Source organism: Peromyscus leucopus, chromosome 4, assembly GCF_004664715.2.
Source record: "Peromyscus leucopus breed LL Stock chromosome 4, UCI_PerLeu_2.1, whole genome shotgun sequence".
NCBI lineage: Eukaryota > Metazoa > Chordata > Mammalia > Rodentia > Cricetidae > Peromyscus > Peromyscus leucopus.
This window is the reverse complement of record NC_051066.1, coordinates 129,290,309-129,307,971: the sequence shown is the minus strand read 5'-3', so window position 1 is coordinate 129,307,971 and position 17,663 is coordinate 129,290,309. Positions and strand designations below refer to the sequence as shown.

The following is a 17,663-nucleotide window of genomic DNA, read 5'->3' as shown; positions in this document are numbered from 1 at the left end:
CATGCACTTTTCAGGTTTTTTACACTTAGGAACAGACTTGCTAAGGTCACATGGCTACTCCAGGTTCAAGTATCTAAGGAACTGGTCCTTTTCCAAAGACTTGACATTGTCATTTCCTTTTAGCATCACAGCCAGCCAGGATTATAACTCTCTGCATCCTTGACACCTTGACAACACTTAGACCATCCTAGCAGGAGTGAGCCATCTCACAGTGGCTTTAATGTGACATGCCGGTAGCTGATGATGCTAACTATCTTTTCACAAGCGTATTGGTCATTTGTATGCTTGATGTGAGTGAAGGTCTGCTCACATCTTCTGCTCATTAAAAAAAAATGTCATTTTACTATTGAATTGTGAGAGCATTTACACATGGTAGAGATACATCCTTCTCAGACAAACTATGAATATTTTCTTCTGTTTGCGAGTTGTCCTTCCTTCCTTCTTGTCATCCTCCTTCCCTCTCCCTCCTTCTCCCTTCCCTTATCTTATTTTTGGTGCTGTGAATTAAACTGGGGCCACGAGCATGCTAGGCAGGTATTCCACCACTGAGATACAGAGGTTATCCCCAGCTGGGTTTTTACTTTTTTTTTGAAAGACTGGATCTCACTAAGTTTCTCAGGCAGGTTTAAAAAATGTTTTTTTTTTTTTTTTTTTTTTTTTTTTAACATTTATTTCTTTTGTGTAGGTGTGGATGGGAACAAGGGGACAACTTGTGGGAGTTAGTTCTCATGTGGGTTCTGGGGATCCAATTCAGGCCATTAGTCTGGCGAGCAGGTGCCTTTACCGCCTGAGTCATCCTGCCAACCCCACCAAGTAGCTGTTGACTTATGATCCTCTTGCCTCAGCCTCCTGAGTAGCTAAGGTTACAGGTCTGCATTCCAAGGACAGGACAAGTCAGTCAGTCAGTCTCTTTCTGTGTGTGTGTGTCTGTCTGTCTGTCTGTCTGTCTCTGTCTCTCTGTGTGTGTTTTTCTCAGGAGAGTCTTGGCTTCTTTTTTTTTTTTTTTTTTTTTTTTTTTTCCCTGAGACAGGGTTTCTCTGTGTAGCCAAAGCTTTCCTGTAACTTACTCTGTAGACCAGGCTGGCCTTGAACTCAGAGATCCACCTGCCTCTGCCTCCTGAGTGCTGGGATTAAAGGTGTGCGCCACCACCATGGTTCAGCAGTCTTAATACATCACTCAGGCTAGCCTCGAACTTGTGAGCTCCTGCCTCATCCCCCTGAGTCCTGCCTTTTATGTTCTCACCAGTGTCCACTGAAGCACAAAAGTGTCAGTCAGTTTGTCTGATTTTTCCTATGGCTTGTACTGTCCATGTCACATCCGGGAACCATTGCCTAATCCAAGGTCACAGATGCATTTCTGTTTTCCTCCAAGAGTTCCAGTCCCTACATTCTTCAGGTTGTTTTTCTCCTAAGCAGTAAATCTCTGCGCTGTTGGCACAGGAGCAAGTAAGAGCATAAAAGGACATTCTCATTCTTTTTTATAGCTGTATAATGCTCCATTTTATGGGTATACTATAATTTATTTACCCCATTTTCCATTGATAGACATTCAGAATCCTTCCAATACTTTGCTTTCACAAGACTTCAGTGAACATCTGCGAATATGGATGTCCACCCCACACTAGCGAGTTTAGTGGGAAGTAGACTTGCTGGGTCCAAGTGTGTCTGCTTTTGGACATGATGATGCCATATTTCCCTCGACTGACATGGGGCACCAGCTGTCACTACCAGCAACCTGTCTAAAATGTGAGCCATTTACGCCGGGTGGCAGTGGCACACTCCTTTAATCCCAGCACTCAGGAGGCAGAGCCAGGTGGATTTCTGTGAGTTCGAGGCCGGCCTGGTCTACAGAGTGAGATCTAGGACGGGCATCAAAACTATACGGAGAAACCCTGTCTCAAAAAAAACAAAACAAAACAAAACAAACAAAAAAAAATGTGGGCCATGTGCTGATCACTGTGTGCCATGTATCAAACATTCAAACATGTTTTGGTCCCTAAACAACGATCCTGAAAGCCAGAGTGAAAATCCATACCTTACAAGGATCTAAGGTCACATGGTCTGTGTGACTCTTCACTCTCCCCCCTCCCCCTCCCCCTCCCCCCACCCCTGTTCAGTCCCTGTATCTTCAGAGGGCCTTGGCCACTTCTGAACTAGCAGAAGGATGAGATTGGCAGGTGTGCCTGGAGGGTTAGAGATCACACTCATGTGGGCACAGAAAGTATGCTCTACCACTGAGCTGCAGCCCAGCCTAGAAGTCTAACTTCACGTCAGGCAGGACTGGGCTCTGCCCCGGCTCAGGCAGTGTCTTCGGGTAAGTCATTGCCTTCCTGGTGCCTCAGCCTCCTCGGGTGAGTGCTGCCCTGACTTACAAAGAGCTCTAATGGCCATCATTTCCCCTGCTGGAAAAGTGGTGAGAAATGAAAGGAAAAATATGGTGGCAGTTTGTGTGTGTGTGTGTGTGTGTGTGTGTGTGTGTGTGTGTGTGTGTATGGGCGAGAGGGGGAGAAAGAGGAGAGGGAGGGAGGGAGGGAGGAAGGGGGGAAGAGAGAGAGGGAGAGAGAGTCCTTCCAGGGAGGAAGACATTTGAATGGAGCATGGAGGGTAGCTTTGAGCAAGCAATGGTATTCCAGGCAGGAGGATGCTGTGTGACAAACATTTCCTGGGGAGACCCAACACACACACACACGTCTAGTCTGCTCACCCCAGATAGGGAACCTTCAACAGACCAAAAGTATATATACCACTAAAGTCCAAATTGGTGAACTGATGAGTTTTATTGGGGTTACTTACAGAAATATGGGTGAGGGGTTACTTACCGGAGCAGAAATGACTCAAAGACAGCTGTATCACCAGAGCCCACCCCAGCATGGGTGACAGCTCACAGAGCTGGGAACCTGGAGCACACTGCACAGCCTGCAGGCAGCTCAGCAGGTTGGAGAGTGTCCTTTCCAGGTGCCTCAGTTGGTCTAAACCTCTTCCTGGTTTCTGCTTCTTCTAGGCAACTGGTTGGGCCTCACAGTCTTCTTTGCAGCTCAGCGTCCTTCCTTCTGTCTGAGAGGGAAGCTCAGCTTCTGTTGCTTACTTTGGTAGGGAGGGGCCTCGTGGATCTGGTCAGTTTCAGGGACTTCCTGAAGCTGTTTTGGGTTGTCCAGCTGTTACACTCTTCCTGCCCCACTCTTCAGCAATGATCCCTGAGCCTTGGAGGGGGTGACTGTAGGTGTCCACCTATGTCTAAGAAGTAGTCCACGTGTCACAGTGACGGTTCTCGGGAGCTTCCCCAATGGTCATGAGTGAGCTGATAACAACACTGATCTATGGGCATAAATACACGTTTAGAAGGCAGTTTAACAGACATATCACAGCCATCTAGAAGAGAAAAAAAAGTTGCATTCCCATTGGGACCTATGACTTCCCCAGCCACAGACCTATCCTGGCTTTCAGTACCAGGCTGGGACTCCCTCTTGTAGAATGGGCCTTAAATCCAGCTGGAAGGCTGCGGGTCTCTCCCAGTATCGGAGCCACTACTATACGAGCAGGCACATCCTGCCTGGGGTGGTGGCGTTGTCACATGAAGGGTCCATAGTCAAGCAGGGGTGGTGGTGGTAGGAATGGCAGATTTGCCTTGATCCCTAGAGGCTGTGGGAGCCACCAGAGTAGCTTGAAAGCCTGGAGCTCCGGCTGACGTCAAAGACATAGCCGCTATGGAAGGCCATGGTGTTGTGGGATACTTGTACACTGTATGTTGCTGTGGTTGATTTAATAAAGAGCTGAGTGGCTGATAGCCAGGCAGGAGGTATAGGTGGGACTTTCGGCAGGGAGAGGAAGTAGGAGATAATCGAGGCACAGGGAGCCGCCAATGAGACGTGGAGGGAGTCGGACATACAGAATGAAAGAGAGGTAAAAAGCCTCATGGTAAAACCTAGAGTAATAAAAGCAGGTTAGTTTAAGTCACAAGAGCCAGTGGGACAAGCCTCAGCTAAGGCCAAGCTTTCATCATTAATAGTTAAGTCTCTGTGTCTTTATCTGTGAGCTGCGGGCAGAACAGAAAGGCGGACCACACACACCATGGTGCAGGCAGTCCTGCTCGGCGTGTCCCATCTGCAACCTGAGCAGTCTTCCCTCTCTAAACCTCATTTCTTCTTGAGGAGCAGCCTGAATAATGCTGAAGAACGAGGGGTCAGGGGCCAGGCAGCCCGGGTTGGTTTCTAGCTCTGCCACTTATGAGCTATATGACCTTGGCCATTTTTGTCACTTAGCCTCTCCTGCCTGTAGTTTACTCAGCCATAAAAAGTAGTTGCTGCTGCTTCCTGGGGTCACAGTGAAGAGCACAGGGCTCTTAGGCCTGTGCTTGGCACACAGTGCATGCTCCATGTGGTGGCTGGGAGTAGAGCATGTGTCCTGTCTCTGACTGGGAATTCCAAGGCCTTCTGAGTGAATGGATGCTCAGGCTCTCTGGGGGATCTGGAGGGCTCATTGCTCATCACTAGTTCTTTCAGCAAATGAGTTGTGAGCACTTGCTTTATGCCAGGCCCTAGAAGATATTGTGAGGCCATCACACAGAACTCTGACCTGACCCAGGGTACTGAAAGCCAAACTCATCATTTCAGATACCCACACTTTCTTCCTGTGTCCTACCTGTCCTGGACTAGGCATCGTAATTGCTAGCCAAGTGCCTTTGTCTCTGAGCCATACTTTCAACTTGGGAATTCAAAAAGAAACGTTTTTATTTTTTGGTTTGTTTTTGTTTTTGTTTTGAGACAGGGTTCTACTACATATCTCTAGCTGACCTGGAATTCACTGTGTAGACCAGGCTGGCCTTGATCTCACAGAGATCTACCTGCCTTTGCCCCCAAGATCTGGGATTGGCATGCACCCCCACATCCAGCCAGGAATTAGAATCTTATCACTCAGGCTTTTGCTGAGCTCCCAAATCTGGATGGAAGGAGTGACTTGCCCTGCCCTGCTCTTTTTACAGAACAGACCCAAAGAGTGAGCGTAGATGCCGGCCCTGAACCGTTAGCACATGCTTCTCCCTGGCTCCTATGGTGCCCAGGGTTGGCAGGTGGTAGGATACCCTTGGATACTGGGTAGAGCTCAAAGATGAAAACAGACAGGAAGCGGGTGTGTAAGAGAGGAGAGTCAAGATCCTTCCAGGTGCCTGGCTTGAGCAAGAGACACTGGAGAAGGCCCTTGGTGCAGCAGGCTGAGTGGTGAGGACTTGGGGCTGTGGACAGGAGAGGAAGGACCAAATGCTTGCTGGACAAGAGCATGTTTTCCCCTGGTCTCCCAGAGACTCTCTGGATAAGACTTGCTTCCAGAGCTGTCCAGTTGACTGTTTGGAGGCAGAGAAGAGGCCCAAGCTGTTGTTGTGAACCTGGTGTCACTCTGAGATGACCAGGAGATAGACAAGACCCCTGAGGATGCTAACATAAAGAGATCTTGTCTTAATTTCAGGCTTTTTCCTTCTGTGGAATCCTTCAACTTTTTAATATTAGCAATAACTTAAAAATTGTAATACACTCCCACAGGTCCCTGAAACATATCCATAGCCCCCATTGGGCCTGTGGCCTCCTGGTTAGGGTTCTCTGGTGTGTATGAGTGAGTCAGACTGCCTGGATTGAGTCCCAGCTGTGGATCCCTATGTGAGTGAGTGACAGCCCTGAAGAGCTTCCCGTTCCTCATCTGGAAAATGGGAACAATCACAGTGCCATCTCCTGGTGACATAGTAGTTTCTGAACTGACAGTTCAAATAAAATATTCATGATGGCTTTTGTCAGTGACCAGGGTGCTTGAGCTAGCCAGGAGAGATCTTGTCTGCCACTGACTCGCTGTGTGAACTCGGCCTGGTTTTAGTCCTCGCTGAGAAAGCAGTTTTTTCCTTGGAGTTAGAGGATGTCCTGGGTGCCTTCAGAGGCCTCTGAGTGCCCCTCTAACCAGCACCCTCCCCGCCTCGCTCCTTCCAGCCTCGCCCACCTGCCACTTCCCACCCTCTACCCTGCGACCAAAATGATCTTTCAAAAACCACAAATCTCAGTATGGTCTTTTCCTGCCGGGAGAAAATTGATGTTGATGCCCCATTGCCTTCAGGAATAAGCCCCAGGGTCCTGACCTGGCGTGGGCAGGAGGGGCTGGCCCTCGCCTCTCTCCCATCATCTCTTCCCATCACCCCTGCCGCATACAGCCTCGGCTCCCACCTCGACGGCCCCATGGCCCTTGGTGCTGGCACCCCCACCCCGTCACAGCCCACAATCCTGCCTTCTCAGCTGCCCCACAGTTACCCAGAGTCTGTGTTTCTCAGACCTAACACCGCCTTTCTGCCAGTGATCCACCCACAGCTCTAAAGCCTTCTTGTTCACTCTCTTAGCCCTTTCTCCATAGCCCGTTCTCGATGAGCAGCCAGTAAGAGTCTATTGGCTCATGCTTGTCATTTGGAAGGCTGAGGCAGGAGGATTGCTAGAGGTTCCAGACCAGCCCGGGCTACATAGGTCACTCTGACCTAAAGTACAATGCCCTCAAACAAACAAATAAATAAATAAAAATAGGAATTTGGATATGTCACCACCTGCTTACATTTTCTCTGTGGCTGCCTGTTTCACTGGCAGTAAAGACAGGGCTTCCAGACCAGCTCCCATGCTGTCTCGCCCAGACTGCTTGCCGTCTGGAGTGACTTGAACACTGTCACTTCAACAGAGCCTGTGTGGCCATCACACCTCACCGACAGGTGAGAATCACTCCTTCTAGTGACCATGCTGCAGGACCTTCCTGGTAGCACTGTAGTAGACACCCTTCCTCTTGGCAAAACGGTCCAGCCAAAATGCCGCTTCCTCTGTGAAGTCTTCTTCCGCACAGCCTCCCCGAGATCGTTCCTTCCCGTTGCATCTTCAGGCGACAGAGCCAGCCCCACGGTGGCTCCTGTCAGCTTGCTCCACTTGCTGTGGGTCCCCACACTTGGTGCTGTCCTCATAGGAGCTGCTGGAGGCAGGAGGCAGTGAGGAGAGCGGATGGATGGTATTGGAGCCTGACCTGTGCTAAGTGCTTGGACACGCCCTCGCCTTACTCCTCAGAACCCCATAGGGTCAGCTCCCCTAGAAGCCCCATTTTAAAGAGAAGCCAACGAAAGTTTGAAGAGATTTAGCCATGTGTCCTGCCCGAGGTCACCAGCCAGTCTTCCTGAGCAGGAGAGGTTAGTGAGTACCCGCAATGACTATATATAGCACCTTTCACATGCCAGGTACTGGGCTGCGCCCTGCACACATTCCATCCTCTCTGGGACATCCACTGCACTCCACCTCAGGGCTGGGAAACTCAGCTACAGGCCCTCAGGAAGCCAGTCACAAGAGGGTCAAGCTTTGGCTTGTTCTCCCTGGGGCCCCTGTCATGACTGCCACACTGATATACTGAGACATAGCAGACTCCTCCCTCTGGCCTACCTGGGAGGTCATTAGCACCCCAACACCTGGGCTAGCCTCCAGCCCTGGGAGGTACTGGCTAGTGGGTGTGTAACGAATGAGGGAACAGGTAGTTGAGGATGTGGGCCCTGCCCCAGCCATTCTGCAGCTGTTTCCTGAAACCCAAAGGTACAGCCACCCCTCTCCTAGCCACAGTGACCCCCAGCACCCTGTTGTCCAGACAGCCCTAGGGAAGGAGCAGATCCATAAACATGAGGTTCCTCAAGGGCCCAGGAGGGGCACTGGGCGCTGTACAAGTCCTCAATATTATTGCTTTATTGTCATTTAAATGGAGCCTGCCTCAAACAGGCCACCCAGTTCTAGCCACCAGCGCTGGACAAAACCTCCATTGAAAAGCCAATTACAATCACTCCATCTAAATTGTCATGGATTTGTATAGAAAATTACATCTCCATTTAGTCCTGAAGCAACGTCCTAGGCATGGACAGAGGGGAGGCTGGCCCATTTACCTCGCCAGCCCAGCTCGGGTGCCGCAGGCAGAGAGAAAGCCCAAGCTGCCGGCCTTGGCTAGCCCAGGAACAAAGGCCAGTTTGTGGGGGCCCAAAGAGAAGCCGGGCCTCTGAGGGCGTCTCAGATTCCAGGCCTGGGCCGATGGACCCTGCACTGCCAGCTGGTCTCCCCTGCTGGCAGCTCTGGCCAGACAAGCCTCTGACAGCCGGCTTTAGGCGGCCGTCAGCCCTGCCACTATCCAAGGGGCCTGGAGCTTGGCTCTTGTCCACACTGCCAGGAAATGAAGGAGGTTAGCCTGGGGATCACTGGCCTAGGATCTTGAGAGCTTGGGTCATTCATTCATTCATTCGTTCATTGATCACTGTTGCTAAAGGGTCCTTGGGCAATATGAAAAGAAGCATAGTAACATAGAAATGAGCTCCAGCCTCAGGTGTCCTGGGTTCCAGTCCAGACTCTGTCCTTAGCAGTCTTTTCAATTCTGAAATAGTTGCTGAGCACCTACTCTATGCCACAGAACAGAATATAGCTGAAGCCAGGACAAAATGCCGTGTCTCCTTGTCCCTTAAAGCCAAAGGGAGATGTGCTCTTTTGTGAATGACCCAGCCTCTGAGGGAATGAACAGGAGCTGCTTGAGTTTTGTAGAAGAGTTATGTGTGAGTAGACAGTTTTAAAGGAATAAGCCAGAAGGGTGCAGTTGGGCTGGCTGGAACAGCAGTGAGCAGTTGGTGCCTCTATGGGCTGCTTCTCTAAAACTTGGTTCCCTCATCTGTAATGTGTGCATGATGGTAGGACTATTCCAGCTATTCTTATTAGGGTTAGTCCAAGGCCTTGCCCAGGCAGACCTCAAAGAGTATTTGCTGACATACTCTCGCTCACCTTGGGTGTATGTGATGAAGGGTTCTGATACCATGCACTGTGAGTGTGACTGCATTTAATTGTGTGTGAGACTGTCCCATGACTCCATATGGTTGTGTGACTGTGAGGTCATGTGTTCACGTATGCAACTGTGACTGTTATCGTGTGTTGACAGTCACTCACATTTCTGGTGGCCTCCCCCCCCCCCAGTGTTCTCAAACTGGTTGTATGTGGCTGGGTCAGACTGTGTGCCATGGCCTAAACATTGTCTGTCTGGGCCCAGTGGAACACCTGGCTGGCATGGCTGGCCAGCACAAAAGCAGGGCTAGGACGGGACAGGTGGGTGCAGCAGGTAAGGAGGGCAGAGTTCCCATCCTCCCCCACCCAGCCCTACCAGGTAGACTGGCCAATGCAAAAACAACCCCATCAGGGACTGCTCTGTGTACAGAAAACAAGTTCTTCTGGTATCAGCTCAAGTTGGGCAGGAAGTGGCTTTGGGGTGGCAGGAAGTTGGATTCAGCTCATATCAGCGCCAACCGAGGGAGCAGGGGAGCAGTTATCTAGGGTTAAACAGAGTTACCAAGAAGTGGGGCCCACCACCTCCCCATCCCGATAGTGTTGAGGGCCAGCCCACCCCTCCCGGTCACTTGGGATGGGGATGGTGGAGGGTTGGAAAGGAGAGCTGCCCCTGGCACATGCCAACTGAGTCTAAAACGCAGACAGCCCATTATCTACCTCTCATTATCCCCTTTTGGTCTGTTCATAAAGACAGACTTGTCCAAGGTCACCAAAGCAAGGGGCTCACAGTTACCTAAAGATAAGAAAACCCAAGCAGAGGGACAGAGAAAAGACGGAACCGGGACAGAGCTGGTGTGACAGAGAGAGGCATGCAGGGAGAGCAATGAGTGCTGGTGGAGACCTGGAGTATGCCCAGAGTGTGCAAGGCCAGCCCATGGACATCACAGCTGACCATGAGGTTCTGAACCCATTTTCCAGATGTGGGGCCAGGAAGACTGGAGTGCCTCACATGTTGAGCCAAACCTAGGCTTGATTCTAAAGCACAGGTTTTTTTTTTCCAGGCCACTTCCTGTGCCCAACTTCTAGAAGCACAGTGGCTGTCTACAAGGCGACGCCCCGCTGAGGAGCTGACCCAGTTGTCCAGTGGCAAAGCCAGGGTCAGACTTGGACAGGGTGGCTACTTTTACCATGCAGCAGAGAGTGCTCAGCTCTGGCAGTGCAGACAGAGAAAGTCAAGGCCCTGCCCTTGGGTTGGTACTCAGCCACTGGGATGGGTTTTGTAACTGGTCAGAAGCAGAGTTCTCCTAAGGCCCAGCCCTAGACCAGCTGTGTCCCTGACCCCGACTCAAGCCCCTGGCAAGGAGGCTGCTGGCCCTGTTCTCGTCCCAAAGCAGCACCAAGCTGTTCTCTGGCTGAGATGCTGATTTGAAACTCAGTTTGCATGTCGTTTGCACATTACTCAGTGTGTGTCAGAAGGTACGAACATCTCCCTTTCCGGGAGAGGGCTGCCTGCCGGAGGCCCCCCTGCCCTCCTCCAGACAGCAAAAATGCCAGCCGGCTAGACGGGAGCTACGCCCTGGCCTCTGATAGCACCCGCCTGCTGCCACCTCCCCCATTCCCTCCTCGAGCCAAATTTAGGCTGCTCTGCTACTGAGAGATGGGGAGAGAGGAGGCAGGAAACCTCCTGAGCTGGAGCTGCTAAGCCAAGGCCCGTATAGGGTGGGGCTGCCCCAGGGGTACCCCTGTCCCTAAAGCCCTGGGCCTAGCCTCCCCCCCCCCCTTCACACTGGAAAGAAGCCCAATTGGGGAACACTGGGTTCTCTGCCACAGCCCAGGGTGCTGGCTGCCTTGTCCATCATGGATGAGAGAGAGAGACAGAGAGAAGAGGTCATGGTCAGGGCAGTGGGGAAGGGATCAAATAGCGTCCTCCTGCCTCAGACACTCGCCGCCGTTGGGTCCCAAGAGCTGGCTTTGCTTATCTGTACTTCCTGCCTTTCCTTGGCATGCCCCCCTTATTGTGGGGTGGGAGGCTCTGGGTCCAACTGAGTCTGAGGGGACTGACCTCTTTCCCAAGTGTGCCAGCTTCCTGCCTTGGTTTGTCTTAGTTTTTCTATCTGGGAGATGAGAAGGGAATGACTTCCAAGTGGCTGTCTATGCCGAGACCTAGGGTTTCTGGAAGGCTGAACATAAATTAGGAACAGTGGCTTCAGGCCTAGAAGCTTCCTGGATTTTTCAGGGACTAGGAGAGGTGACTTGTAACAATGCTGGGGACAGGACTGGAGTAAGCTGAGCCAGGAGAAACAGGGGAAAGACGTGGGCTGGATTGCAGCCACCTCAAATCCAGAGGTGGGTTAATAGATCCCAGTACAGTAGCTGGGGCATGGATCCTGGAGTAGGGCTGCCTGGGTTTGAAGGCCACCGTCAGTTTTCTGCATCTCTTTCCTCGCCTGTAAGAGGAGAGTGATACATTTCCAGGGTTGCTGGAAGGTGAAATGAGGCAGTGAACGTTTGGCACATAGTAGGTGCATCACGATGCCAGCCACCAGTGTGATTGTTTTGTCCCCCAGAGCAGTTGAGAAGTCCCAGGGAAGGCATTGTGGCTCCGTGGCCAAATGGGAGCCATCAGCATGGGTGTTCAAGTCTGCATGACCCTGGGCAAATGGCCACACCCCGCTGAGCCTTGGGAGAGGAGCAGCGAGGCGCTTACCTCCGAGGGTCTGGGAGGGACTGCGCGAGCTCAGGCTTGGCACGGCGCCTGGCACATAGCGGGCAGTCCCTGAAGGAGCCAGTGGTACCGCCTCGCACAAAGGACAGGTGGGCAGCGTCGGGGTGGAGGGCGGAGCAGGGCAGGTGTGCCGAGAGCGAGGAGGCGGGGCCGGAGCCGGGCGGGAGAAGGTGGACCGGCGCGCGCGCGCGCGCGCAGCAGGTGCGCGTGGGATGGGCGGGGCCCCCGAGCGGGCGGGGTCTCCAGGTGCGCGGGCATGCGCCAAGCGGCGGGCGCCCTGGGCGCACGGCCGCAAAGCGTCCCTGTGTCTTTAACGCCCCCCTCCCCGCGTCCCCCTACCCCTTTGTGCACCCCCCCTCCCCAGCCGGGCAGCAGCCGTGGAGCCGTCCCCCCTGCACTGACAGCTGGTATCTAATTACTGTGTGAGAATGGAAAGTCAGGCTGTCCCAGCTCCGGGGAGAGGGGATTAACGTCTCCTGCAGAATACACTTCCTCTGGTGGGTTGCCATGGTTACTCTCATTACCTGCCTGCCCGCGAGGAGCCGCACGAGCCGCTCCAGCAGGCCCTCGGAACCGGGGCCGGTACACGCACGCGCGCGTACTCGCGGGCGCAGGCGCGCGCCTGTCTCCCCGCCCCTTCCCTCCGGGAGCGCACGCGCGTGCGCCGTGGGGAGTGCGAGCGTCTCACCCCTGCCCCTCATCCCGCCCTAGCAGCTGTCAGCGGCGCGCGCGGCCCGCCGGCCCCTGCGCGCGCTGTCAACAGTCATTAGCGCGCGGGACGCGCCCCTCCCCCTCGGCCCCCCAGCCCGGGGTGGGGCCCGCACCTGGGGCCCCCTGCTCGTTAGCGCACCCGCGCCTCCAGCTTAGGTCCGGAGGGACCTGTCGGGCTCAGAGCCTCCTCCTTCTACCTAGAACCCATTCAGAGGTCCGGTCCCCGAGGGAGGCGGGACCCCAGAGTCTCAGAGGGCGCCCCTCCTGCAGTGGTGACGACAGCGGTCATTTATGAATGTCTCAAGAGGGCAGGCGTGTTTGTGCTTCGTTCGGGCTTCCCGCAGCCCTCCGCCGGTGAGGTGGTGAAAGCCATGGCGCACTTGGTGTCATTTCGCGCTTGAGGAAACTGAGGCGCAGCCCCTCCTCGTCTGAGGGCAGGGCTGGATTGTCTTCTGGCTCTGACTCGCTTCTAGGAACACCCTTATTGCTCAGATCAGGCCGGTCCCTGACCCTGCAGTATCTCCCAAGGGAGGCTTCATCCCCGCCTGGCACTTCCTTCCCCCGCCCTTCTCTTTCCCAAAAGGGTTGCCTTAGCCCGCCGCACTCCCTCCCTCCCTTCCCTACCCTGCCAGGAACCCCAGAGTTAAAGCCAAAAGAAAGAAAAAAAGAAGAGCAGAAAAGGAAAAGGCTCCTGGGAGCAGCTTGAAGGATGTGGCACCTCGCTGTGGCTTCGGGGTCCGTCCCAGGCACTTTCTCTGTGGGCCCGGGCGTGCATGTTGGTCCTCGGCGTGATTTGAAAGAAGATAGAGGTTCAGCGAAGCAGAAAGGAGGTCTTGGAATATGTGAGGCTGTTCCAGATGGCAGGTGCGACTCGATGGCAGTGCTCCGCACTAACAGTTGGAGATTGAGCACAAGGGTGGATAAGAGGCAGGTGCTACATTGAGTCCTCAGTGCCTTGCTTATACATTTATTTATGGGTGTGGGGAGGGCTTCCTCCCACTGCCCCCTCCAGGTCTGAAGAGCTCAGTGGCACTGGGGGCCAGAGAATTCCAGTGTGAGCCTTGTTTTGAAGGGATTGCTTGTTTTCAGTTAGGTAATTAATATTTAGAGTCAAAAGAAATAAAAACACTGTCACTTGTATTTGAGCAGGGCCCTCCTTGGCCATCTGATTGCAACCTTACAAGTTATCACCAGCTTCTCCTGGGACTCTGGGAGAGACTTTCAGAGGTTGGGGTGAAGCTCTTTCAGTCTGCTTTTCCATCTCTCAGTTTTCTGTGGTTTTAAGATCTCTCCACCTCTTCCTACCCCTCTGTGGTTCCTCTGCAGGGGGCTAACTCCTCCCCTTTGGGTCTTCCTTTAGCTCTGCTCAGGGGTTGGAATAAGACTCCCTTATCCTGAAACTTCCCAAACTCAAGTCGTGGCCAAATTGATTAAAGCAGGAACAAGCCCTGTCAGTGCCTGGGAGGAGCATGCCCAGTGCCTTTTGCTGTGTTCTCAGCCTCTTTTCTGGCTGGCCTAGATGGGATGGAGCAGCATCATTGAGTTTGCCTGCGCAATCAACCCCCTGAAGTCCCAAACTCCCACACAAGTGGAAGCCAAAGGTTTGTCCCCTGGGGTGTGTTCTGCTGACTGATGCCGTCCTGTAGCAGCAATCCCGTTGATTTTCATGCCTCGTTAAGAGTTGGATCTGGAATCCACCAAGAGCGCATATTTTAAGGACTTTCTTGGTGGTTCCTTCCTCTCCCTTAGGAGGAACCCACTTGAGAAATGTGCCTGCTATTTAGCAACATCCTCTCAACCAAGGCCTCCTTGTGGCTGGGAAGCATAGTTCCCTCTTACAGTGATGAAGCTATGCTAAAAGGTATCCCGTGGCTTGAAACAGTGTTCTCACCTTGATAAGTCTGTAACTTGTTACCAGCCAGCAGCTTCAAAGTTGCAGAGATGATGACAGAGCTGCGTCCATTAGCAATTGGACCGTGCTTGCTATCAAGGCCAGGGGTCCCTTCAGTTGGCTTCTGTAGGAGATGGACAGGATTCCATCTGAGGGCTTGACCCAAGGGATTCTCCCAAGGATTGCCATGAGGCCACCTGGCAGGAGCCTGATGGCCTGCCAAGATGCCATGGGTCCTCTCATTGGTCTTCAACCCTGTATATAACAATCTCCTTTTGATAAGTATTCTGGTCACTTGAAAAAACTGAGGAATTCAATTCCTCCTAAAGTAACTTGGCCAGGAAGTCAAAGTGCATGGTCAGGCTTGTGGGGGTGGGGTGGGGGTGGGGCATCCCTGTCCATGCACCTGTGATCCACAGTAAGTCTCTGGGCAGATTTCTTGAATTTATAGTAACATTGCCTAATAAGAGTCTTCTTACCCCCACCCTATTAGGAAAGGTAGCCTTTGCTAGAGATGAAAATATTAACATACAAGGCCTGGAAGCCCAGAAGTGGTAGCTGTACTTAATGAGTCAGTGTCAGTTTCACTACTGTTTACCTTCATGTCTCAATCATGGAGAGGTGCTAATTAGCATTTCTCAAAATCTTCTTGCATTATAGTCATTTGGGGATGGACTTTTTTATTTTTATTTTTATTTTATTTTTTTGTTTTTGTTTTTGTTTTTTGAGACAGGGTTTCTCTGTGTAGCTTTGCGCCTTTCCTGGGACTCACTTGGTAGCCCAGGCTGGCCTCGAACTCACAGAGATCTGCCAGAGTGCTGGGATTAAAGGGGTGCGCCACCACCGCCCAGCCAGGGATGGACTTTTTAAAACCTCAGAGCAAAGACTTGGTAGGCTGAAGTAGACCATGAAAAATATGCATTTTGTTTGTTTGTTTTTGGAGGCAGAGTCTCATGTAGCCTAGGCTGGCTTTGAGCCCCCTTTACAGTTAAAAAAAAAAAGGCTTGAACTTCTGATGCTCCTGCCTACACTCTGTAAGTGTTGGTATCATGGGTGTAAGTTACCATGTACAGTTTATGTGGTGCCAGGGATTGAACCCAGGACTTCGTGCATGCTAGACAGGCACTCTACCTACCAATCCATATCCCCAGCCCCCAAACACCCATTTTTTAAGAACTGCTCATATGATTCTTTTTTATATATTTTATGTGCATTGGTGTTTTGCTTACATGTATGTCTGTGTGAGGGTGTTGGGTCTCCTGTAACTGGAGTCACAGACAGTTGTGAGATGCCATGAGGATGCTTGGAATTGAACCCAGGTCCTCTGGAAGAACAGCCTGTACCACTGAGACGTCTCTCCAGCTCCCCCACTTTTTAAACTTTTGTTTGTTTGTTTTTGTTCTTCAAGATGGGCTTTCTTTTGTGTAGTCTTTGCTGTCCTAGAACTCACTCTGTAGACTAGGCTGGCCTCAAACTCAGAGATCCACCTTCCTCTGCCTCCTGAGTGCTGGGATTAAAGATATGGGCCACCACCGCTCAGCTCTCATATAATTCTAAGGCTGCTTATGTAGGACCCACATTCAGAGGACCAGAGTTCTACATATTTTGAAATATCAGTTACATGTAAAGTAGACATTTTGAGATTGCTTCAGTTGTGTGCAACCCAGCTTTTGGATCAGAATTCAAATGGGCTAGCTTTAAGGGAGTTGGCAACGTCTAAAAAAGTTAGTAGCTCTACAGTTTTAAAAATGAATGCCGTGTCCAGTTAGGTTAGTTTGGGTCTGGTTGGTTGTTCTGGAGTTGGATGGTTCTGGAGTTTGTTACCATGGCAATGTTCTTCCCTATAGAGAAAAAAACTCCCATTGACCTGGTATTTTTCATGTCCTTCCCCATGAAATGCTATAGAGTTTCTTTCCATCATTCCCGTCTGGCATTTTTGAAAGCTGGATCGTTAGGAGAGTCCAGGTCCTCTCTGATCCAGTCCCCTAAGTAAAATGAACTTCCTTTATCAATACAGTGTGCAGCTTGTTTAAAGCAGGGGATTAAATGATACTGGCTTGGGTACCAGGCAGAAGTGGGTTGGCTGGGGCATCCCAAGGCTAAGGAGAGGACTGGAGATGCTGTTCAGTGGCAGAGTGCTTGCCTGGTGGGTACAAGGCCCTGGGCTCAAAAATGGTCAGTACAGGGCAGGGGTGGGGGATGGACAAGGTTCCCAAGGCTATGGGGAAGACGCTTTGTGTTCTTTTAATTAGCAGCTCTCTCATATTTCTGTCTGCATTCCCAGCTAGGGAAGGCATGCCCCTCCTGCAGCATTTACCATAAAGGCCATTACCTTCATGGATGCAGGGCCTGTGACTGCTGCCAGATCTCTTTGTTACCATCTTCATCTTCCCGGGGCTCTTGTTGAAGGCCAGACAGACATTCTGGTGTTCTTCCTTTAGGGTGTTAAGCACACAACCTCCAGGTGGCCACAGCTCACTAGAGGGCTATCAGTGTATGCCTCTGCAAACCTTGTGTGGTCTGAGTTCTGTTTGTTACAAGCCCTTCCCTGATAGAGGCAGGACCCACATAAGACAGGTTGAAAATAAGAAATCAATTTTTTTTTTAAACAAGGTCTTCCTATATGGCCCCCAGTCTGGTCTGGAACCCTCTATGTAGCCCAGGCTGGACTTGGCCTTGAACTCCTCCTTCAGCCTCCCAAGTACTGGGATTACAGGTGTGGGTCACCACGCCCGGCCAAGCAATCAATTTTTAAAGAGGTAGTTACTGATAAATGTTCCCTTGAAGTTTCCCTGGGATAATTTTATTGTCACACTGGACCAGGTGCAAAGCCACTGCTTAACCAAGTGTACCTAAGAATAGAGGTGGGAGGCTAGGCCAGGGACAGAACAGGCACTGGGTAATATATTTTGCTGTTCTATCTAGGTACATTCATTTTGGGAGTTTTTTGTTTGTGTTTGTTTTTTGAAACAAGGTCTCACTTTGTAGTTCTGGCTGGCCTGGAACATACATACATACATACAGATAGATAGATAGTATATACATGCAGCAAAACACTGTATACATAATAAATAAATAAATTTTAAAAAAAAAATCACAGAGATACACCTGCCTCTGCCGGTGTGTACCACTACACCTGACAACTATTAGTTATATTTTGAACTCAGGAAAAACTTACCAGTCCAAAGTTTGAGGACAGCCTTAACATATAATTTAAGAATTAAATTAAGTAAGACTATGCATCTCTCCTGAATGTGGATATTACCTCATGGGATCCAGTTTGTAGCTGACTAGATCAGAATGAGAAAAGCAGATTCCTAAACACAAAGTGTTCAGGCTCAGTGAGTCCAGAGGGAGGAGATGAACATTTATTTACCAAGCGTAATGTGCCAAATGCCTCACACAGTCTTACCCCCATTTCTTTTTCATATATGTGTGCAGGTTTGCATGCATATTTGCATGTATGTGCATATGGAAGACTGAGGCTGATGTTGGAATTCTTACTCATCACTGTTCTGTCTTAATTTGACTTATTGTTTGG

General features: G+C 51.2%; 1 protein-coding gene across 3 annotated transcripts in view; it reads left to right on the top strand.

Moving 5' to 3' along the window:
* The window catches only part of Nol4l (nucleolar protein 4 like), a 123,223-nt gene that overhangs the window by 26,025 nt on the left and 79,535 nt on the right, over nucleotides 1–17,663 (top strand). Inside the window, exon 1 of one of the 3 annotated variants that reach the window (XM_028887523.2) lies at nucleotides 12,252–13,095. The exons of the other annotated variants lie outside the window; for them this stretch is intronic. The gene's annotated coding sequence lies outside the window, so the exon portion shown is untranslated. Of the gene's footprint in view, nucleotides 1–12,251; nucleotides 13,096–17,663 lie in introns of those variants that run through there. 3 annotated transcript variants of the gene reach the window in all.